This window comes from Microcaecilia unicolor, unplaced genomic scaffold (assembly GCF_901765095.1).
Source record: "Microcaecilia unicolor unplaced genomic scaffold, aMicUni1.1, whole genome shotgun sequence".
NCBI lineage: Eukaryota > Metazoa > Chordata > Amphibia > Gymnophiona > Siphonopidae > Microcaecilia > Microcaecilia unicolor.
In genome coordinates, this window is record NW_021963142.1 from 22,571 (window position 1) to 47,657 (window position 25,087).

Below are 25,087 nucleotides of genomic sequence, written 5' to 3' on the forward strand. Positions count from 1 at the left end.
GAGCTAGTGGCACCAGTTAGCAGAGAAGCCACCAGCAGCAAAAAGAGCTGGTAGCATGCGGTAGAAGCAGTAGGCTACAGTTTATCACGGAGTGCCATATAAAAAGCAAATTCTACTGCGGTATAAATATCATACTAGGGACATGGCATTAATATAAAAACAACTCATGTGATGCCTTCTACAAAAGGTTCATAGGGTTGCTCTCACCAGACTGATTAGTCTTCTCATTGCATACTCATGTGAGCAAATACATTCACAGGGATCATATCCTCCTTCTGCCATGATTACTCAGGTAACTACCTAGACAAATAAGAACCAAACAGGAAAATTAGCTGACAAGAAAAGTTTTCATAGAAAAACAAATATCTGAACATTTCAGGGGTGTAGTTATCAACATGGGTTACTGTTAAGATGTGTTATTTTACCAATAACTTGTGCCATTTTATGTAGCATAGGTCCCATTTTATGCAATGAGGCCTAGTTATTAATAACGGTGTTTAACAGTAGCCCACGTTGATTAACTTCTCCCCTCAAAGATATATGATAATGTCATGTAATGCCCAACTTCTCCCCTAAGCTTTTCCTCTCCATCACCATACCCCTCTCCCTTCCCTTCTTAGATTCTCTTATCTACCTGAAATCTGTATTGTCTTTGGAATACTTGTCCTGTTCTCCTTGGCTGTGTCTGGATTCTCATTCTACAAAGTACAATGTATCACAAAATGAGGTGTACTGTATACTGCAGTTCACCAATTACAAGTTCTTGTGTTTCAAACAATATAAACTTTGGTAAAATGGAGACATACCTAAAAGAGACACTGGCAGAGTGGAAGAACAATGGGCTAAACTAAGAGAAGATATTGGTATGGGCAACACATTTTCATGTCAGGAAAAAAAAGGGCAAAAACAGTTTTCAGAAAGTACATAGGACCTCAACATGAAGACCAAAGGGAAGAACACCAGGTAGAGCTGAAAACAGGGAAAGCAGTCAGGAAGAAGCAGAAGTGGAAGAAAGAATTTTTTCAGGTATGTCAGAGAAAAGAGGCTATTCAGAGGGAAGTTTTTAAAAAGGTGGACTATATGGAGGGTGATGATAATAGAGTAGAAAATTATAAACTAATACTTTTGCTTTGAGGACTCTCAATTGTTAGCGGGGTACATATGATAGCAGAGTAGATGAGACACATTTACAGGAGAATGATTTTGTATAGAACTAGCAAAAAAATGAACAAAGCCATGGGGCTAGATGGGATGAACTCTGGACTAAGAAGGGAGCTCAGAGAAGTTCTGGTGGGTTAAACAGATCTTTGGAGACAGGAGTGATCCCTTGGGACTGGAGTAGGATGGATGCTGTCCGTTATCAAACAGTGCCAGAAAGGAGGCTGGAACACAGGTCGCTTTAGTCTTACGTCAGTGATGGGAAAATCAATGGAAGCTCTAGTTAAGGAAAGGATAGTGAACTATCTAGAATCCAGTGTTTCACATATTTAAAACAGCATGTTTTTACCAGAGGGAGATCACATCTAACAAATATGATCATGTTCTTCAATAGTATGACTACAGTACTGGATCAAGGGGGTGCACCAGATTTTTCTTAGGGTACTGGCCGTATAAGAGGCATATTAATAAACTGTGCAACTCGGGAGTGGGCCTCAAGGTGGTGGAGTGGCTTAGAAACTGCCTGAGTGACAGACAACAGAGGGTAGTGGTAAATAGAATTCACTGCTATCCTCCTTCCACTCCTCCCTATTCCTTGCCAAACAGGACTATTACACCCAATTGACCAATTCTCTCAGCTCCAACCCCCGTCCTCTCTTCGCCACCCTTAACTCCGTCCTCAAAGTGCCCTCCGCTCCCACCCCCCCTCGCTCTCTCCTCAATCACTGGCTGATTACTTCCGTGACAAGATGCAAAAGATCAACCTTGAATTCACTACCAAGCCATCTCCTCTTCTTCACCCTTCAACCCTTTCCCTCAACCAACCAACCCAGGCCTCTTCTCCTCCTTTCCTGACCACATGAGGAGGAAACCGCTCGCCTTCTTTCCTCCTCGAAATGCACCACCTGTTCCTCTGATCCCATCCCCACCAACTACTTAACACCATCTCTCATACTGTCACCCCTCCATCTGTCATATCCTCAACTCTCTCTCTCTCCACTGCAACTGTCCCTGACACCTTCAAGCACGCTGTAGTGACAACCTCTCCTCAAAAAACCATCACTTGACCCTACCTGTCCCTCCAACTACTGCCCCATCCCTCCTACCTCTCCAAAATACTTGAGCGTGCCGTTCACAGACGCTGCCTTGATTTTCTCTCCTCTCATGCCATCCTCGATCCACTTCAATCCGGTTTTCGCCCTCTACACTCGACAGAAACAGCACTCTCTAAAGTCTGTAATGACCTGTCCTTGCCAAATCCAGAGGCCACTACTCCATCTCATCCTCCTCGATCTATCCGCCGCTTTTGACACTGTCAATCATGAGTTACTTCTTGCCACACTGTCCTCATTTGGGTTCCAGGGCTCTGTCCTCTCCTGGTTCTCCTCCTATCTCTCCCACCACACCTTCAAAGTTCACTCTCATGGATCTTCCTCCACCCCCATCCCCCTATCTGTTGGTGTTCCCCAGGGATCTGTCCTTGGACCCCTTCTCTTCTCATCTACACCTCTTCCCTGGGCTCCCTCATCTCATCTCATGGCTTCCAGTATCATCTTTATGCTGATGACACCCAGCTGTATCTCTCCACACCAGACATCACCGCGGAGACCCAGGCAAAGGTATCGGCCTGCTTATCCGACACTGCTGCCTGGATGTACAACCGCCACCTGAAACTGAACATGTCCAAGACCGAGCTCATCGCCTTTCCACCAAAACCCACTTCTCCTCTTCCTCCACTTTCTATCTCAGTTGATAACACCCTCATCCTCCCCGTCTCATCTGCCCGCAACCTCGGAGTCATCTTCGACTCCTTCCTCTCCTTCTCTGCGCATATCCAGCAGTAGCCAAGACCTGTCGCTTTTTCCTCTTTAACGTCAGCAAAATTCGCCCTTTTCCTCTCCGAGCACACCACCCAACTCTCGTCCCGCTCTTCATTACCTCTCGCCTTGACTACTGCAACTTACTCCTCACCGGCCTCCCACTTAGCCTCTATCCCCCTTCAATCCGTTCAGAACTCTGCTGCACATCTTATATTCTGCCAGAACCGATATACTCATATCACCCCCTCTCCTCAGTCACTTCACTGGCTTCCGATCAGATACCGCATTCAGTTCAAGCTTCTCCTTCTTACCTACAAATGCACTCAGGTCTGCTGCCCCTCACTACCTCGCTACCTCATCTCCCCTTAGCGTCCCCGCCCGAAACCTCCGTTCACAGGACAAATCCCTCCTCTCAGTACCTTCTCCACCACCGCCAACTCCAGGCTCCGCTCATTCTGCCTCACCTCACCCTATGCTTGGAACAAACTTCCTGAGCCCTTACGCCAAGCCCCCCTCCCTGCCCATCTTCAAGTCTTTGCTTAAAGCCCACCTCTTCAATGCTGCTTTTGGCACCTAACTCTTACCTTTCAGGTAATCTAGAATGCCCCAATTTGACTGCCCCTATCGGACTGACTGTTCACTTGTCCTTTAGATTGTAAGCTCTTTGAGCAGGGACTGTCCTTCTATGTTAAATTGTACAGCGCTGCGTAACCCTAGTAGCGCTTTAGAAATGTTAAGTAGTAGTAGTAGTACTGTTAGGAAATAGTGGAGTGCTTCAAGGATCAGTTCTGGAGCTGGACCTGTTCAATATCTTTGTGCATGATACTTTACAGGAATTAGAAGGAAACATTTGGCTTTTGTCAGTTGACACTAAGATCTGCAACAGAGGAGACACCCCTGAGAGAGCAGCAGTAATCTGAAACAACTCAAGAATGACTGCATGCTCGGCAGTTAAGGCTCAGCAAGTGAAAGTGCAGAATCATACATGATAATTGAAATGTACCGATCAGTGTAAGAGACCACAAGGTGATCAAGACTGATCTGAAGGTAGAAAAACTGTGATAAGACAGCAGCCAAAGCCAGAAAAATGGTACTGTATGGTGAAAGACATCAGCAGACAAGCAGGTGCCTGGTGAGACCAATTGGAATAGCATGTCCAATTCTGGTAGCTGTTCCTCTGAAAGTGTATATATATATATATATCTGAAGGGTTTTTCTACCTTCAGATCAGTCTTGATCACCTTGTGGTCTCTTACACTGATCGGTACATTTCAATTATCATATATATATATATTATATATATATATATATATATATATATATATATATATATATAGATAGATAGATAGATAGATAGATAGATAGATAGATAGATAGATAGATAGATAGAAGAGAGAGAGAGAGAGGAGAGAGACTCTGGTGGAGGTGGTTCAGAGAAAATGGCTACCAAAATGGTACAGGATCTACATCAAAAGACACATGATAATAGATTTGGACCTAAATATTTATACCTCAAAAGAAATGAGAAAAGGGATTAAGACATCTCTTAAAAGGCATAACATCAGGCACAAACAACAAACCTTTCTTAGAGAAAAGAACAATTAAGGTTACAGTAGGCGACTTCAGGGGAGAAGCCTGAAAATATTTATTCATGGAAAGGGTGACATGCATGGAATGGACTCCTAGTCGAAGAAAGACAAATATGGCAATAGAATGAAACAAAAGATAACCAAAAGAGCTCTGCTAGTGACAAGAAGGTAAAAACAAGACAGGGATCCAAACTGTACTTATCCCTGAGCCCTGCCCTCCCAATCCATGCCCATCCATGCTCCTCTGTCCCCTGCCCCCTCCATTCATCCTTTTCCAGCAATTCCCCTCTCTCCCTGAGCCCTGCCCTCCCAATCCATGCCCATCCATGCTTCTCTGTCCCCTGCCCCTCCATTCATCCTTTTCCAGCAGTTCCCCTCTCTCCCTGAGCCCTGCCCTCCCAATCCATGCCCATCCATGCTCCTCTGTCCCCTGCCCCCTCCATTCATCCTTTTCCAGCAATTCCCCTCTCTCCCTTCCATGACCCCCCCCTCGCATCCATGCTCTCGTCTCTCCCCTGCCCTCCCGCTCCCATTGTTCAATTCAACTGCCCGCCCTCTTCTCTCCCCCCAACATCCCTTTTCTTTTTTTTTTCTTTTTAAATTTACCTCCGTAGCGGTTCCGGCAGCGTCAGTGAAGGAGGCGGCGCTCCCGACGTCACAAGCCTTCCCTTCGCTGTGTTCCGCCTTCTTCTGACGTCATTTCCTTGACGTCAGAAGAAGGCGGAACACAGCGAAGGGAAGGCTAGCGACGTCGGGAGCGCCGCCTCCTTCACTGACGCTGCGCTGCCGGAACCGCTATGGAGGTACATTTAAAAAGGAAAAAAAAAGAAAAGGGATGTTGGGGGGGAGGGCGAGCGGGTGAGCATGGTGCGGCGGCGCCCCCCAGAGGGAAGCGCCCCCCTGCCATGCTTACCTCGCTTACCGTGTTGGCACGGCCCTGAGCACTGCACCACAAGAATCAGTTGTTTAGACGTCCTTCCCTTTCCATTAAGTCCCTCTACGTTTCTGTCAGCCAATCACAGCTCCTTTAGCTCACATCATGTCAGCTAAACAGCTGTGATTGGCTGACAGAAACTTGGAGGGACTTAATGGAAAGGGAAGGACGTCTAAACAACTGATTCATGTGGTGCAGTGCTTAGAAGGTCATCTACAACTGATTCATGTGGTGCAGTGCTTAGAGCGCTGGCCTGGGAATCAGAAGGTGGCTGGTTCAAATCTCCCTTTTACTATTTTTTAATTTGGACGTCCCCAACTGCACTTGCATGTTTTTTTTTTCTTCCGATTTTTGCTCTCTGCATGGGTCCGGGCAGCACCAACTAAACTAAATTTGCTCGAGGGACCTGCATACTGCTGTCATGGAGCTAGGGATGATATTTGAGGCTGGCATAGAGGCTGGAAAAAAAAAGTGTTTAAAGTTCCGGTTTTTTTGGTGGGAGGGGGTTAGTGACCACTGGGGAGTCAGGGGAGGTCATCCCCGATTCCCTCCGTTGGTCATCTGGTCATTTAGGGCACTTTTTTGGGACCTGTTCGTGAAAAAACAGGGTCCAGAAAAAGTGTCCTAAATTCTGGCTAAAAACGCCTTTATTTTTTCGATTATCGGCCGAGCGCGCCCATCTCTCCTTAGTCGATAACCACGCCCCAGTCCCGCCTTTACCATGCCTCCAACACGCCCCCATCAACTTTATGCGTTCCCGCGACAGAGTGCAGTTGGAAACGCCCAAAATCGGCTTTCGATTATACCGATTTGGGCACCCACAAGAGAAAGACGTCCATCTCCCGATTTAGGTCGGAATTTGGGTGTTTTTCTCTTTCGAAAATAAGCTGGATAGTAACATAGTAGATGATGGCAGAAAAAGACCTGTACGGTCCATCCAGTCTGCCCAACAAGATAAACTCATGTATGCTACTTTATGTGTATACCTGACCTTGATTTGTATCTGCCATTTTCAGGGCACAGACCGTAGAAGTCTGTCCAGCACTAGCACCACCTCCTAACCACTAGCCCCGCCTCCCGCCACCGGTGCTGCCACCCAATCTCCGCTAAGCTTCTGAGGATCCATTCCTCCTGAACAGAATTCCTTTATGTTTATCCCACACATTTTTGAATTCTGTTGCCGTTTTCATCTCCACCACCTCCCGCGGAAGGGCATTCCAAGTATCCACCACTCTCTCCATGAAAAAATACTTCCTGACATTTTTCTTGAGTCTGTGTCGCGTTCTCGAGGCCCTTGGAATGCTGTCAGGTTCTCAAGGCAGCACTGGGGATCGTGAGCCCATGGGCCCCTGCCGAGGAGCGGCAGAGGCAGGCAAGACCATCTTGGAACTGGACGTCCGGAAGGACCGGACTGGAACCCGGGACTGGAAGTAGGCCACTGGAACCGGCAGAACAGGAACCGCTTCACCTGTGCTTAGCCACCTTTCCGCTGGAGTTGAGCTCCAGCGTGCGGGCGGCCGACAGGACTTGCTGGCCAAGGCCGGACTGGAGATCCAGAGGACCCACCGAGGATCAAGGAAACACGAGGAAACTGGACTAGGAACTAAACTCAGACGGAGTGCTGCTGCACAGCCACTAGCAAGAACCAGAAGGCAGACCAAGGAGACAAGACATAGGAACAAAGACTAGGGCAACATGCCAGCAAGGCAGACTGGGGATCAGGGAATACCCAGCGGGTAAACCCACTAGCTAGGAAGCAGCAGGAAACAGGGACCACACCCTGGCAATAAACACTAGCTAGACAGAGAGACAGGATTCAGGATATACACACAGGAAATACAAGCAGGGTAAGCACACAGACTAGGCAAGGCAGGATTCAGGATATACACTCAGGAAATACAAGCAGAGTTCAAGATAGGCAACAGAGCGAACAGAGTAAACCAGGAAGACAGGCCAAGGGTCTTGTGCCGGTAGCAGAGCAAACAGAGTAAACCAGGAATATCAAGCCAAGAGTCTGAAGCCACAGCCGCTCCACACACCAAGTGGGAACTCACAAAGGCTGAGGCTTCACATGCAGACAGAGAACAAACACGGACAGAGGCTTCACCCCAAACACAGAGTAAGCCAGGAACAGAGGCTTCACCCCAAACACAGAGTAAGCCAGGAACAGAGACAACACCCCAAACACAGAGTAAGCCAGGAGCAGAGGCTTCACCCCAAACACAGAGTAAGCCAGGAGCAGAGGCTACACCCCAAACACAGAGTAAGCCAGGAACAGAGGCAACACCCCAAACACAGAGTAAGCCAGGAACAGAGGCTTCACCCCAAACACAGAGTAAGCCAGGAACAGAGACAGGGAAACCCCCCACGGCAAGACAACAGACACAGAAAGAAGCTGGGCTGGGACCCAGAGAGAGGCCAAGCAGTAGTGCAGCAGACACCTACTAACCTGACCTGGCCTAAGAGCATAACACTTCATGCAAAGGCACTGATTGCAAGCCCAGCACTTCCTTATGAAGGCTCTCACTGATGAGTCACCACCAGCAGGACAGAAGCAGGAAGTTCCTTGCCTCCAAAGAGAGGCTTGACACACAGAGAAAGAGAGCCCACAGGAAGGACAAGCAGGAGCCATCTTGGATACTGGCATAGAGGAGGCGGCAGCCATCTTGGAAGAGGCATAGCCCACACAGGTGAGGTCCAGTAAGGCAATCAGCACACGGAGCCAGAGAGAAACTAAGACAGAGACAGACACAGACACAGAGACCAGCAGAAGCCAGCACAGCCACTGACTTCCAGAAACAGGGTAAGTATGAGGGTGGTCACGGCCACAGACGTGACAGTCTGCCTCCCTTCAACCTCATTTCATGTCCTCTAGTTCTACCGCCTTCCTGTCTCCGGAACAGGTTTGTTTGCGGATTAATACCTTTCAAATATTTGAATGTCTGTATCATATCACCCCTGTTTCTCCTTTCCTCCAGGGTATACATGTTCAGATCAGCAAGTCTCTCCTCATACGTCTTGTAACGCAAATCCCATACCATTCTCGTAGCTTTTCTTTGCACCGCTTCAATTCTATTTACATCCTTAGCAAGATACAACCTCCAAAACTGAACACAATACTCTAGGTGGGGCCTCACCGACTTGTACAGGGGGAATCAACACCTCCTTTCTTCTGCTGGTCACACCTCTGTCTATGCTGCCTAACAACCTTCTTGCTACAGCCACCGCCTTGTCACACTGTTTCGTCGACTTCAGATCCTCAGATACTATCACCCCAAGATCCCTCTCCCTGTCTGTACATATCAGACTCTCACCGCCTAACACATATGTCTTCCGTGGATTTCTACTCCCTAAGTGCATCACTTTGCATTTCTTTGCATTGAATTTTAATTGCCAAACCTTAGACCATTCTTCTAGCTTCTGCAGATCCTTTTTCATGTTTTCCACTCCCTCCGGGGTGTCCACTCTGTCACAAATCTTAGTATAATCCGCAAAAGGCAAACTTTACCTTCTAACCCTTCGGCAATGTCACTCACAAATATATTGAACAGACTCGGCCCCAGCACCGATCCCTGAGGCACTCCACCACTCATCTTTCCCTCATCCGAGTGAATTCCATTAACCACCATCGTCTGGTGTCTGTCCGTCAACCAGTTCCTAATCCAGTTTACCATGCTGGGTCCTATCTTCAGCCTGTCAAGTTTATTCAAGAGCCTCCTGTGGGGAACTGTGTCAAAAGCTTTGCTGAAATCTAAGTAGATTACGTCTATAGCACGTCCTTGATTCAATTCTCTGGTCACCCAGTCAAAGAATTCAATGAGATTAGTTTGGCACAATTTACCTTTGGTAAAACCATGTTGTCTCGGATCTTGCAACTTATTGGCTTCCAGGAAATTCACTATCCTTTCCTTCAGTATTGCTTCCATTACTTTTACAATAACTGAAGTGAGGCTTACCGGCCTGTAGTTTCCAGCTTCTTCCTTATCACCACTTTTGTGAAGAGGGACACATCCACTCTTCTCCAATCCCACGGAACCTCTCCCATTTCCAAGGATTTATTAAACAAATCTTTAAGAGGACCCGCCAGAACCTTTCTGTGCTCCCTCAGTATCCTGGGGTGGCTCCCGTCCAGTCCCATGGCTTTGTCCACCTTTAGATTTTCAAGTTGTTCATACGCACTCTCTTCTGTGAATGGTGCTATATCCACTCCATTCTCATATGTACTTTTGCCAGTCAATCGTGGTCCTTCTCCAGGATTTTCTTCAGTGAAAACAAAAGTATCTGTTTAGCAAATTTGCTTTTTCTTCATTATTATCCACTTAGCGGTTCATAGCATCTTTCAGTCTCACAATTCCCTTTTTAGTCTTCCTCCTTTCACTAATATACCTGAAGAAACTTCTGTCACACCTCCTTACATTTCTAGCCATTTGTTCTTCTGCTTGCGCTTTCGCCAGACGTATCTCTCTCTTGGCTTCTTTCAGTTTCATCTGGTATTCCTCTCTGTGTTCCTCTTCTTGAGTTTTTCTGTATTTCATGAACGCCAACTCTTTAGTCTTTATTTTCTCAGCCACTTGCTTAGAGAACCATATTGAGTTCCTTTTTCTCTTGCTTTTATTTACTCTCCTTACATAAAGGTTTGTAGCCATATTTATAGCTTCTTTTAGCCTGGACCACTGCCCTTCCACTTTTCATATGTCCTCCCAGCCCATCAGCTCGTTCCTCAGGTATTCCCCCATTTTACTAAAGTCAGCATGCCTGAAATCCAGGACTTTGTTTTGAGTGGCTGCCCTCCACTTCCGCTGTTATATCAAACCAAACTGATGGTCACTACTGCCCAGGTGGGCATCAACTCGGACATTTGACACACTATCTCCATTTGTGAGCCCCAGATCCAGCGTCGCTCCCTCCCTCGTGGGTTCTCTCATCATTTGTCAGAGTAGAGCACTTTGAAAAGCATCCACGATCTCTCTACTTCTTTTCGATTCCGCAGATGGAACCTTCCAATCTACATCTGGCAGATTGAAATCTCCCAGCAACCGCACCTCTCTGTTCTTTCCCAACTTTTGAATATTTGTAATCAGATCTTTATCTAGTTCCTTTCTGTCAGAGGTCTGTAGACAACACCCATGTGGACAGAGGTTCTATTATCTCTTTTCAAGGTGATCTATATCGCTTCTTCCTTTCCCAGTTAGTCAGCCAAGTGCTGTATCAAAAAAAGTTCTCTAGGTGTGATCAAAAATGAATCAATCTGATCAAACAAATTTCAGTTGATTTAACTATCAAATTCCACTAGAATATATTTTATTATTTATTTTATTTATTGCATTTGTATCCCACATTTTCCCACCTCTTTGCAGGCTCAATATGGCTTACATAGTACCGAAGAAGCGTTTGCAGGCTCCGATGAGAACAAATACAAGGTGATGTTGTATCCACATACATTTCATTATTATTTTTTAATACGCGGAATATATTTGGTCTGGGCTTCCAGGATGGAGTTTTTGAAAAGCATCCACACCTGATGTAAATTTTTGACCCTCGCAGCCGCTCCTCTAAATTTTTTTTCACCGTTCTTCTCATTTTATTATAGTCTCCTTTTTTAAAGTTAAACGCTGACGTATTGGATGTCCTATGTATACTTCAAAGCTAATATCAAATCCGATCATATTATGATCACTGTTATCAAGTGGCCCCAGCACCATAACCTCTCGCACCAGATCATGCGCTTCACTAAGGACTAGGTCTAGAATTTTTCCTTCTCTTGTCAGCTCCTGTACCAGCTGCTCCATAAAGCTGTCCTTGATTTCATCAAGGAATTTTACCTCCCTAGCATGCCCCGATGTTACATTTACCCAGCCAATATCGGGGTAATTGAAATCACCCATTATTATCGTGTTGCCCAGTTTGTTTGCATCCCTAACTTCCTTTAACATTTCTGTATCCATCTGTTCATCCTGGCCAGGCGGACAGCAGTACACTCCTATCACTATCCTTTTCCCCTTTATGGAATTTCAATCCACAGTGATTCCAAGAAGTGTTTTGTTTCCTGCAGAATTTTCAATCTATTTGATTCAAGGCTCTCCTTAATATACAATGCTATCCCTCCACCAAATTCGATTCACCCTTTCACTATGATAATTTGTATCCTGGTATGACAGTGTCCCACTGGTTATCCTCCTTCCACCAGGTCTCAGAGATGCCTATTATATCTAATTTTTCATTTAGTGCAATATATTCTAACTCTCCCATCTTATTTCTTTTTTCCTCAAAACATTCCCGATGGTACTTTTCACTTCTATTCCTCCTCCAGAGCTCTTCCAAATAATTATAGCAGTTTCATCAATGTAAAATGCAAATTTTACATTTATAACCAGTTGGGAGACTAAGTTTTTGTTTTTGCCTAGGACTGGCAGAACCTTTCCACAAAGTTAGAATGCTACAGGACAAGACACAGTTAGAAAAGCCTATCCTCTATCAGAGCTAGGCAGGAAAGGAAAGAGGGTATTTTTTTGTTGTTTTTGTCTTTTTGGGAGGTGGGGGCAGGGTTAGAAGACAGAGAAGTGCACCATAATACAGATTCACAGGACAAATTAAGCAATAAGCATTAAATTCAAGAGAATAGATATATCAGGTAGCTAAACCTAAAGCCAAACGTTGAGAAATTAGAATAAAATAATCAGAAATCACTTAGCAGTATTTTGGTTCAGGTCCAGCACATGGAATCCTGATTCATGTAATGCGTACAAGTACAGGGTTAGCAGGTGAAGAAAGGACTTTGGAAAAGAGAATAATCAGAAAACACTGCATAACAAGGTGCATGTGTACAATTCCAAAAAGAGTAAATTAGTTTGAAATCTTTTTTTTTAATTGAAGACTACAACAACAATAAATTGAAGATATCACAATGAACAGTCTTCATTCTAACTTTTTAAAATATTTTTCCAACCTTTAACATCTCTCTCCCTCCAACCCCCCCCAATCCACCCCCCAGACCCCACTCATCCCTTCCCCCTCTCTGCACCTCCCCATTCCACTAAGTCCACAGAATGTATTAACTAGTCTGGCAGGTCAGTGCTCTTATGGCCCATATAAAATTAAATTTTTTTAAACACCCACAAAAGCCTCTCGTTTTCTATGAACCTGAACAATTGCAGATTTGTCAAACAACAGGAAGGGCACCTGGGATATCTCCTATAATGTACAAGGAATCTATTTTTAGGGCTTCAGATGTGTCAGTAGTTAATTTAGTTTACTGGTATAGTTCTCCGACTCTTGTAATGATTAGTAGTAGTAGTAGTTTTTGGGTCCTCCCTTTGATGGGCTAGAATGTCTTTTATGAAATTTTGTTATGTCTTTCTTCTTTGCTATTGAATATTTTCCTTTTAATGGAGAATTTCATTATTGTATTGTCTTATTTTGTAAAACTGATAAAATAATAATAATTTTTAAAAGCCCTCAAAATTTAGGGGTTTATTAAAATGCACTTCCTGAGCAGTGGAAGACGATAAAATATTTGAAAGTTTTTATGATTTTATATATATCTCCATAGCTCATAAGGGGCATTTCACTGTTTGATCTGGATAGATGTTGTGACAGATGGGCAAATATCCACATCTAATCAGGTACATAAGTATTACCACACTGGGACAGACCAAAGGTCCATCAAGCCCAGTATCCTGTTTCCAACAGTGGCCAATCCAGGTCACAAATACCTGGCAAGATCCCAGAAAAGCTCAATACATTTTATGATGCTTATCCCGGAAATAAGCAGTGAATTTTCCCAAGTCAATTTAATAATGGTCTATGGACTTTTCCTTTAGGAAGCCGTCCAGACCCTTTTTAAACCCAGCTAAGCTAACCGCCTTTACCACATTCTCTGGCAACAAATTCCAGAGTTTAAGGTAGTCCATTTCAAATTTTTAAAACCAGTTAAAAATGCCCTAAACCCTATTAGCATAAAAAAAAATCTAAGACTGAGCTGCTTCTCCATCTCCATCTCCATCACAGTGTACGATTGCATCATCCTCTCTCTGAAGTCACATCCATCACTATTCACATTTCCATATCCAGGTGGTCACAAAATGCTGCACATCTTCCTAAGCACCAAAACCAAGATCCACACTTCTCTCTCCCTCCACAGTCAGACCTCAGGGTAAAGAAAAAGGGCTGAGAAGTGGCACTATATGTTAAAGATAATGTTAAAATGACAGAATTGCTAGACAAAGGGTAAGAAAGAGGCATCGTGGGTTAATCTGGAAAAAGCAAAAGGACAATGTATTTACATTAGTGTGATATACAGGCCTCCTTCACAGACAGAAGTAGTGAACAGATTTAAATGCAGAGATTCACAAGATTCCAATGAAAGGAGACACAACTGTGGAACGCATTACTAAAAGCCTTGAAAACTACGAACGACCACCTAAACTTCCGGAAAACACTAAAAACTAACCTGTTTAAAAAGGCATACCCTACCGATCCAACATAAATGCCTGATCTCTGCAACACAACAAAACTAAAGAACGTAATGGACATATCACAACTCTTCCGTTGTACGATTCCCTAGTGTGGCTGTGCCACATGAACTCTATCTTACCACATCACTTTGTATTTGTTTACACCAGAATCTGTAACGCCTCTCCAGTACTATGTAAGCCACATTGAGCCTACGAAAATGTGGGATATAAATGTAACAACTAAATAAATAAATATTAATAGGTGATTTCAATATGCCAGGTGTTGATTGGGGCACCCCTGTTGTGAACTCGTCTAGAAGTAAGGAGATCTTGGATTCTCTACAGGGAGAACTGTTCCAGCCATTGGTAATGGAACCCATGTGACACAGGGCCATAATGGAGCTGACGCTTACAAATGGGAAGAGTGTTTCTGATGCTACAGTGGCTGATCATTTGACATCTAATTATCACTGGATGGTGTGGTTCAAAATTAAGACACGCATCATTCACAGCTAAAAAACCGGGAGTAGGATCACAGAAAACAAATGCTAATAAGAATGGATGTGCAGTAGATCTTGACTAAATTTCAGAAGACTGTTGGGCTCATTTTCAAAAGAGAAAAACGTCCAAAAAGTGACAGAAGTCTGCATTTGGATGTTTATCTCACAAAAACGTCCAAATCAGTATTTTCAAAACCTCTTTTTAGACGTTTTTCCTCTGAAGTCTGTCTAAATCTCAAGGGGTCATGTGAGGGGTGTGTTCAAGGCAGGACTTGGGCCTTCCTCAGACTTAGACGTCTTTCAGCCATAATGGAACAAAACAAAAATGTCCAGGACTAAAACTTAGACATTTTGAGCTAGACCTGTTTTTATTACGAATAAGGCACAAAAAGGTGCCCCAAATGAGCAGATGACCACTGGAGGGAATCAGGGATGACCTCCCCTTACTACTCCAGTGGTCACTAACCCTCTCCCACCCCCAAACATTGAGATGAAGAACGTTACTTGACAGCCTCTATGCCAGCCTCAGATCCATTACAGCAGCATGCAGGCCCCTGGAGTAGCTTAGCAGTAGGTGCAGTGCACTTCAGACAGGTGGACCCAGGCTCCTACCTCCCCCCCTAACCGTTACACTTGTGGAGGATACTGAGAACCCTCCAAAACTCACCAGAAACCCACTGTACCCACATATAGGTGCTCCCTATAGTTGGGGCTAGTGGGTTTAGGGTGGGTTTTGGGGGGCTCAGCACACAAGGTAAGGGAGTAATGGTCAGATGTGTACCTGGGAGCAGTTTATGAAGTCCACTGTAGTGTCCCCTAGGGTGCCCTATTGCTGTCCTGGGATGTCAGGGGGACCAGTCTACTAAAAATGCTGGCTCCTTCTACATCCCAATGGCTTGATTTTGGGCATTTTGCATTTGGAAGGGTTTTGGGGGTTTTTTTTCGAAAATGGCCGAAAAACAAAAACATCCAAATCACAAAACGTCCATAGTATTTTTGAACACAAAAGATAGCTGTCTATCTTTTTCGAAAATGACCATCTTTCCAGTTCAGAATTTGGACGTTTTTGTAAAAAGTCCAAATTCTGATTTAGATGTTCTATCGAAAATGCCCCTCTACGTTTGTGAGAAGCTAGCTAAACTAAAGGTAGACAAAGAGATGGGGCAGGATGGGATTGTGGGACTGGTCAACATAGGGTTAATTTCTTTTAAATTGAAAAATAGTAGAAAACGTTGTTATTGTATATAAGACTAATTTGTTTTCTCAGCCTTTGCCCTTTACCTCAGGAAAGCCCAATCAATGTAGATTGATTGTCCAGGCACTACAGGCATAGCTAAAGATAAGCTGACTGTTGAAGAACGTTTTCTTACCCTTTCTCGGGCACCAAAGTGACTTATTTATGGTCAAGAAAGCATAATTTGTTATAGTCCTGGAATTGGCCATCTGTATAACCCCTGCTCTTATTTTGTTATCCCTGATGGATTCATTACCTCATCTGTGGGTTAGGCTATCAAAATGTATCCATTTTGGATTTTAGGTTAGGAGAGACTAAGGAGAGCAATCACTACTACTACTACTTATTATTCTGTACTGCTACTAGCCATACGCAGTGCTGTACACTGGACATAAAGAGACAGTCCCTGCTCGAAAGAACTTACAATCTAATTAACAAGTTATGCAAATCTAAAATAAATGACTGGTTTCACTGACAATTTGTTAGATTTGGATTTATTTATAGGATTTACATTTCAAAATATTGGTGCTCTTCTAGGTGAGGCTGGCTATCTCTGCCATCAGAAAGATCAGAGGCACTGGAGGTGAGACTGTTTTTTATTTTGATCCAGTTATATACATAAAGGTTTATCCTCAGTGCTCTCTTTCTGATTTGTAGACATGCTTTTCCAAGAACTAAAGTTAATTATCATAGGAAATGGTCAATGAATTGTTTTTAGACTTCCATAATGGAATTCCAGTTTTTGTTTGTCTTGTTAATTCCTGTTGTCTTGTCTCTGCCTTTTTGTAGGCTTTTAGCTATGTCTATGTACTGTTACCAATTGAATTATACTAACGAACTGCCAAAAAGGTATTGAAAGGCTGCATTATTTAAAAGACTGAAATGCACCAGGTCAAGGTTCTTATAAAGAAGGTTAATTTCCCTTCTGGAATAACAGATTTTTGTGGGAAACAAAAATGATATGAGAAACTATATTTTTGTTGATTGGGCATACATTTATATTTGCAAGGTGGTTCATCAAGCTTGATTCCAGCACAAGCTTTTCAGGTGAAGAGACATTCGAGGAGCCTAGTGTGGTTTATGCCAATCTGGCTGGGAGCCAGATTTTACAGTTTAATAGAGATAAGATCTGAGAGGCAGAACATATGAAGGTTTCTCTGATGAATGTTAATGAAAGAGGATTCAGGGATAGCACCCTACAGAGAGGTGGTGCTAGGAGGTTCCCTAGAAGGGGGAAACCATTTGCCCAGGATTCTTGAGGCTCCACTTAGCAGAGTATAATCTTATTTTGTACTTCCCATATGAAAGAATTTTAAATGTTTGGCAATGTGGTGGTATTTTACTAAATACTGTATTCCTTTGCACTAACATGTTGAAGGGATATATTTTAGATGCAGGCAGTTTTGTGTACATTAGGTATGAGTGTTTTATATTGAGATCAATGAATGAGCACAATTCGGTAAAATGACCTCATTACAAAGCTATTAATCATAGAGGGAAAGGCTTACGATGGTAAATGTATTTTATACAAAATGTTGTGGTTGTTAAAGAATTTAAATAAAGTCTATTGCAGGTGAAAACAAGAGAGAACCCTTTTGTGTATCAAAAATTTATTTTAAGTTGATCTGGAGAGAGAAAAATAAAAGTTATTCCTTTCTGAACAGTTTGGGTTGTGTCCTAATTTAACAGCCTCATGAAGAGAAAACTGACACAAAAGGGCTTAAGGTAATTTTTTTTCAGCTGCTTCACAGCAGGGTTTGTTAAACAGAGAATGAGAGAAGAGCTCTGTTTTCCTTTTTCCTTTGTTACCTTTTTTTTCCAAACACAAAACTATGTGGTTAGCACAAATGAATTAGAACTTGATGTTTTGCAGCAGGGGCGTAGCCAGACAGCAGATTTTGGGTGGGCCTAGGCAAGAAGTGGGTGGGCACCAAGCGTTCTCCCCCTCCCACCAAAAAAATACCTCCGCTGGTGGGAAAATGCTTCTCTCCACTTTGGCAGTCTGCAGCAGGCATGCGCTGAAAACCGAGCATGCGCAGTTGCCAGTGTCGTGGACAGCAGCGTTTTCATTACCATCAGGGGAAGTTTTCAGCTGGCGGAGCTTGGGATCCCCACTAGCTACTGCTAAACATGTGCTACTGTTGGGTGGGCCTGAGCCCTAAGTGGGTGGGACCCGGCCCACCTGTAGCTACGCCACTGTTTAGAAGATAGTCAGTAAGCTGAACTTTAAACAGAATGTGTATTTAGAAACATTCTGTTGTAAATTGTGTGTTTTTACTGTTAGTCTAAAAATAAGTGACAGAAACTTCACTTCTGTTTGAGAATAAACCTATAAAGCCATAAGAGGAACTTGGGCTCTAGGAACTGTTATATTGAATGAAAAGAATATCTTGTCTTTAGTGACTGCTTTCACTGCAACAGCTGGAAAATCCTGTAGCTGTTACCTTGGTTAAATAATGCACTTTCCTTTCGTGCTATGGATATGCAGTTTGTATATGTCATATGGCCTTGAATAGATGAGATTTGTATATAGGGATATGGTCTTTATATGCCACCATTTTTCTATGTTTCTAAAACCTGACCATCTCCTTCTGGGCTTCTCAACTTCCATGCGCATAGACCTTCCCATCGTCTGTACTGTAACTGCAATCCATTCAGGATCCAACACAAATAATTTTCCTGTGTGATCAATGTCTCCCTCCCATCAAAGTCCTGCACTGGTTCCACATTTGCTTCCACATTTAAAACATTTATACTCCAACAGTCACAGCAAAAGGCCACTAAAGAGTGAACAGGCAGCTTTTCAAGGCCTTATACTTTTATGCCACACCAGCTTTCATTTTTCAATGTACCACTTCATGCACTTGATGTGGCACACAAACTATTTTGCTTGCTGCAAAATGCTTAGGATTAAACTTTTGTTTGAGGAAGGCGGTACCCAAGTGTAATAAAACAGTAACTTTGTTCCTCTGCTGACTTTCACCTTCTAGTCTAGTGCTGCTGTCTTCAAGTTTCTGAGTGTATGTTTCCATGGGACAAAGCATACTATAGTTTATAGTTTAATTAGAACTTGTTATACCACCTATCCTAACTAGATCTAAGAGGATTAGAAAATAAAACAAATTTCACAGTAGGAAAGGAACTACACTAAAAACAGGAAAGAAGTAATACACACATACTATAGCTTTCATACTCATCCAAAACTCCACTAAAGGGTAATAAACCGGGGGGGGGGGGGGGGGGGGGGGGGGCTAGAAAAGGACTGCTATAAGAAAGGACAAAGGAAGAGCAGTAGACTTTGCAAAAATATCAATCTGAAGTGCTTAGGTGGAGGCAAATGCTGGAGTGAAAAGGCAGGGTTTTATGGCACACAAATTTCTTGAATGATAACTCAGCACGAATGGTGAGCAGGAAGGGAATTCCAGAAGAAGGGTGCAATAAAGAAGAAAGCACGGTGTCTGGTAGATTCAAGCTGAGCACATTTGGGACTGGGAAGAACCAGATAATGAACATTTACAGAACAAAGGAACTAGCTGGGAGAATACAGAACGGTATGGGTAGCAAGGTAATGAGGAAGACCAACCCCAATGGGCTTCAAATGTGAGTGTTAGTCATTTAAATACTATTTGCTGCTCAATAGGAAGCCAATGATATTTTTGAAGTAATGGCGAAACATGATCATATTTTTGAGCATGACATAATAATATGATAGCTGTGTTTTGTATCAAGTCAAAGTATTGGTAAAGCTCCCTGCTGCTCCTTAGGGCCATATGATATGCAGAATTAAAATAAAAGACACACACTGCTTATGGGAAAAAAGCAATACAGAAAACAGGCAACGAGCCCCACTTTATACAGAACATAGAGTAGCATAGTGGTTAGTGCAGTGGTCTTTGATCCTGGGGAACTGAGTTTGATTCCCACTAAAGCTCCCTGTGACTCTGGGCAAGTCACTTAACTCTCCATTGCCCCTGGTACAAAGTAAGTACCTGAATATATGTAAACCGCTTTGAATGTAGTTGCAAAAACCTCAGAAAGGCGGTATATCAAGTCCCATTTCCCTTTCCCCATTCATTCATTTAAAATATTTATAAACCGCACAATCGTATGGTACTTGGTAGCATACAAATAAACATACAAAATTGGAATTGAGATGTCCAGGCTGGGATTTGCTCAGTTCTGATCTGTCCTGGGGCCTCTTATTTTCTACATCTATACTTATTCCCTTGGTACTCTGATCTCATCCCATGGTTTTCAGTATCATCTTTACGCTGATGACTCCAAGATCTACCTCTCCACACCAGAAATCTCAGCCGAAATCCAGGCCAAAGTATCAGCCTGCCTGTCTGACATTGCTGCCTGGATGTCTCAGCGCCATCTGAAACTAAACATGACCAAGACTGAGCTTATCTTTCCCCATAAACCAACCTCTCCTCCTCCCCCATTCTCTATTTCTGTGGATAACACTCATCCTTCCTGTCTCATCAGCTCGTAACCTTGGGGTCATCTTCTACTCCTCCCTCTCCTTTCTCTGCACATATTCAGCAGACTGCTAAAACCGGTCGTTTCTTTCTCTATAATATCACCAAAATTCGCCCTTTCCTTTCTGAGCACACTACCAGAGCCCTCATCCACACTCTTATCACCTCTCGCTTAGACTATTGCAACTTGCTTCTCACAGGTCTCCCACTAAGCCATCTCTCTCCTCTTCAATATGTTCAAAATTCTGCTGCGCAACTAATATTCCGCCAGTGTTGTTATGCTCATATTAGCCCTCTCCTCAAGTCATTTCACTGGCTTCCTATCCGTTTCCGCATACAGTTCAAACTCCTCTTATTGACCTATAAGTGCATTCACTCTGCAGCTCCTCAGCACCTCTCCACTCTCATCTCTCCCTACATTCCTCCCTGGGAACTCCGTTCACTGGGTAAATCTCTCTTATCTGCACCCTTCTCCTCCACTGCTAACTCCAGACTCCGTTCCATTTATCTTGCTGCACCATATGCCTGGAATAGACTTCCTGAGCCGGTACATCAAGCTCCATCTCTGGCAGTCTTCAAATCTAAGCTAAAAGCCCACCTTTTTGATGCTGCTTTTAACTCCTAACCCTTATTCACTTGTTCAGAACCCTTATTTTATCATCCTCACTTTAATATTCCCTTATCTCTTGTTTGTCCTGTTTGTCTGTCCTAATTACATTGTAAGCTCTGTCGAGCAAGGACTGTCTCTTTATGTTCAAGTGTACAGCGATGCGTACGTCTAGTAGCGCTATAGAAATGATAAGTAGTAGTAGTGATGGTATTTTAGACGCAGAACCTTTTCTACAAATACATGCAGAGGTGTATGTGTATTTGCCTGTACGTGCATCAGGAGCAACCATTTTACAAAGATTTGCATTTAAAAAATGAACAGTGACCTGGCAGTTTCCACACAGAGGTAATGGTACTTAAACATGGATGTGGCAATTTTGTCACTTCCACATATAGCTGCCCCATTTCACAAACCAACTGAAGAAGCAAAAAGAGGAACACCAACCTTTACACCAAGTAAAAGCAACACACAAACAGCAAAGGTGACAATAAAGTTCCAAAACAGTGACTCACTGATACATGTCAATAAATTCTACACCGCACCATTGTCTTGGTATATTTTTGTCACCTTTGCCATCTGTGTGTTACATTTTACAAACCTACATGTATAAGTGCCATTAATTCAATAGTAAGGCTGCAATTTTAACTTGGTTTAAATGTCAAGGTGAAAATAAATTACATGGGATTAAGAAGAATGACACCCTTAATCCTTTGTGTGAAGCCCTGTTTTAAAACCTATACGTGCCTTTGAGCAGGTGTAAACCCTGATGTGGGAATTTTCCTCCATATACATGTATTCCCTTAGTAAAAGGGGGAATACACATGCAGATTTTATTCCTACCACTTTGAATCTCCATGTTTTACGGATATCCATGTGCAAATAGCAGCTTTCTAAAATTGGTATTTACAGGTATTTCTAGATCTTTCTTTGATATTATTTAATCAACCCTCCAGCAATTCCCCCTGGAGTATACATCTGGAACTATGTCACTGGATGAAGAAATGCACCATGTGGTCTACCTGTGCAATTTACTTAATGACATCAAACCACCCACCAGTTAGATCCAGTGGCGGTGATGTCGTATGTTAATTTTACTTATGGCTGCTTCAAGAGATTCAGGTGATTAGGGTGGGGGTGGGGAAAATATATTTTTTTAATATCACCATAACTTTAGTTTTCTTTGCTTGTATTAGGTTTTGTCCTCCAGTGCATTCTTTGTATTTTATTTAACCACATTAGGCAGCTCCTTATTAAGGAGTAGGCCTGAAACACAAACTGGAAAACTGTGGGCACCAACAAGGAAGGGGCAATCCAATGATGAATGAAGTACAATACAAACTATTTTCTCTTGGAGGTCATTAAGACCCAAAGGAATGGTAGTTTTCAACAATATGTAGACAACCAGCTTGCAGCTACTGTACCAAACAGCAAGGCTGGCAGAAAGTGAAGACCAAGAGCTGAAGCAGGAAAAACTTGATCAAACATGTTCTCCCTCCTCCGACCCCTAGCCTAAAAGCAAAGGAGCCAGGAATTGGTCAGGGCCAGGGAGTAGGGGAGTTATGCTGCCAGGGAGCACTAAAAGCTGTCTGCTTAAATGATTCAGAGCATTTGTATAAGAAAACCCTAAAGCCCTGGCTGATTATGGATCATGTGACATAATTACAGGCCATGCAACTATCTTATTGAAAAGCCACCACCTCAAATGCTAAGTAATGCAAAGCCTGTAGCAAAAAAATAGCAGAAAATAAATAGTACAGACAAGAGCATTTAAATCAAACTACAGCATAATGAATCATGGGGGGGGGGGTGGAAACAGAAAAATAAACATCCTACAATACTGTGATCAAGTAGTAGACAGAGAAAAGTTGAAATCAGAATAAAGGGCCCTTTTACTAAGCTGCACTAAAAGTGGCCTGCGCTATCCCCAGCGCAGGTCTTTCCAATGTGCTAGGGCCACATTTAGCGCTGCCGGGAAATGGGCGATTTTTTTTTAATTTCAGGAATAAATGGCCATGCTCTAATTTTCCAAATGGCATATGGCCATTAGCATGTGAGCACTTACTGACACCTATTTTGTAGGCACTAAGGGTTCACATGTTAACCACACATGCCAATCGGTTAGCACACAATAATGTAGCTGCGCTAACCGATTAGCACAGAACATGCCTACTCCCTGCCCCCAGACCCAACCCAAGTGCTAAAAAATTAAAAACTATTTTTTTAGCACATGGGTAGCGTACAAATATGCAAACACTACTGCGGGACACCAGAGCACACCCCACAGCAGTGCTTTTGAACCTGCAGTAAGCACATGCTAGTGTTTACCGCAGCTTAGTAAAAGGGCCCCAGTAAGGTTTCTAAACTTACAGTGTTCTCTACCTTCCAATCAAATGAAAATTTCCTTACTGCTACTTCTCTTTAGGTTTTGAGTCTGTAATGCGCATCACAAGAAAACCTTGCCAAATCCCATCCATCTGGTATGCAGCTGAATCCCAAGTAACCGATCACAACCCTGGAATAGAATCCAAACAGTTTCTGGGTTCTGTGGTTCTCGCGGCGACCCTGGAACACCTCAGACAGGAGTAGCATGCAGTCACAACAAGAGAGACACAGCACTAAAGTCATACCTACATACACACACAGAAGTGCCCTGTGATCAGGTGTATAAATCCAGGCTCTAATCACCATGGGGCCCTTTCACTAAGCTGCAGTAAGCAGTAACGCGTGCTTACTACAGGTTAAAAAGGCACTACAGCGGGACACGCTCAGGTGGTGGTTTTGGGATTGGCGCACACTATCCCTGTACAAAAAAAGAGATTTTTTTTTTAGCATGGGAGGTGTGTTTGGAGGCAGAGAGTAGGTGTGTCCTGCACTAATCGATTAGCATGGGGGGGCACAGTCGCGCCTCTGACCAATCAGTGCAGGAGTAGTTCGAGAGCCCCTGTCTACAAAATAGGTGGCGGTAAGAGCTCCCTTGCTAATGCCAGCGCGCTAATTGGAAAATTAGCAGATGGCCATTAATGGGGAAAAAAAAGAAATTGCAGCCAATTTACAGCAATGCTAAAAGTGGCCTCAGAGCAGTGGTGTGATGGAGCCGGCTCGCACAAGCCGGTTGTTAAATTGTTTAGCATCTTGCGAGCCGGTTGTTCTGGCAGGGTGAGCCGGCTCTCCCCCCCACCCCAAGCTACAGGGTCCCAGGCTCCGAGTACAGTGCATACCTGAAGAAGGCAACCACCCTGGTGGTCCAGTTGATTCTTTGGGGCAGGCAGGAAAGATTGCCAGTCTTTTCTGCCTACTGCTGGAGCTGACTCTCCCCTGCTGCTGGATCGCTCTTTAAAAATGGCCGCTGAGACTTCCGTCATCAGTTTTTATGGTGTTCCCCCTCCCCCTTCCCAAACCTTCTCTTACCCAAAAATAGTGCACATATTCTTGAAAAAATACAGTAACATAATTCAACTAACAAATTATTCTTGACCCAGATGTGAATAAACTATACGGATAACACATTATCTTCCACATCTATCCCTTCCCTATCTTCCCAAATCCCCTCTTTGCCTATTAAAGCTTAAACAATTAATGAACATCTAAATCCAAAACCGGACAATAATCTTATACAATACAGGTTAAGTTCCCAGCCTATTCCAACAGAACCATCTTCTCCCCTCTCCATTCCCAATGCTAGCAGCCAGCAAAAATTGCATGGCTGGACTCTTAAACCCCCCGCAACTTGCAACCAGCAGCCCTTAGTTCTATAATCTCTCCCTCCCCCACTATTAATTCTACTGTAACAATTCAACAGTCGTTGATGATTGGAACAGCCCCATCGATACCTATAGGATACAAACTCATTTCAGTAAGGGATCTAAACATACAGAAAGTCAATAAGACCTATCAAATCCAGATTGTACATAACCCCTTTAACCCCCCCCCCCACAACTAAGACTAGTTGAAAGCACAAGAAGATTTGAAGTCTATCCCCCTACCCTACCAGAAAGTTAAGTAGGCCCTCATAAAAAAAAAATATCTACTATAATAAAACGCACCTCCAACGTTCTGAAGCTGACTCCGTGGCTTCAGTGAACGGTTCGTAACATCGTAACATTCAGTGAAGGGTTCATAACATCGTAACATTCGTAAGTCTGTCACATCTCTCTATGCTCCACCCTCGCGTCAAAACGTGATGACGTCGAGGGTGGAACAGAGAGAGTGAAGGCAACGATGCACAGTTACGACGTCGAGGGACGTATCACTTGGAACTGTATGGGAAGAAAGGAGGAGCATCAGGAGAAGGGGTCATTTTCAGTGAGT

At 43.5% G+C, this 25,087-nt stretch overlaps 1 long non-coding RNA gene across 1 annotated transcript in view; it reads right to left on the bottom strand.

Annotated features, from left to right (window-relative positions):
* Positions 1-200: 200 nt before the first annotated feature.
* The window catches only part of LOC115459001, a 54,947-nt gene continuing 30,060 nt past the window's right edge, over positions 201-25,087 (bottom strand). The window contains exon 3 of the long non-coding RNA XR_003940185.1: positions 201-300. This is a non-coding gene — a long non-coding RNA (uncharacterized LOC115459001). The remainder of the gene's footprint in view (positions 301-25,087) is intronic.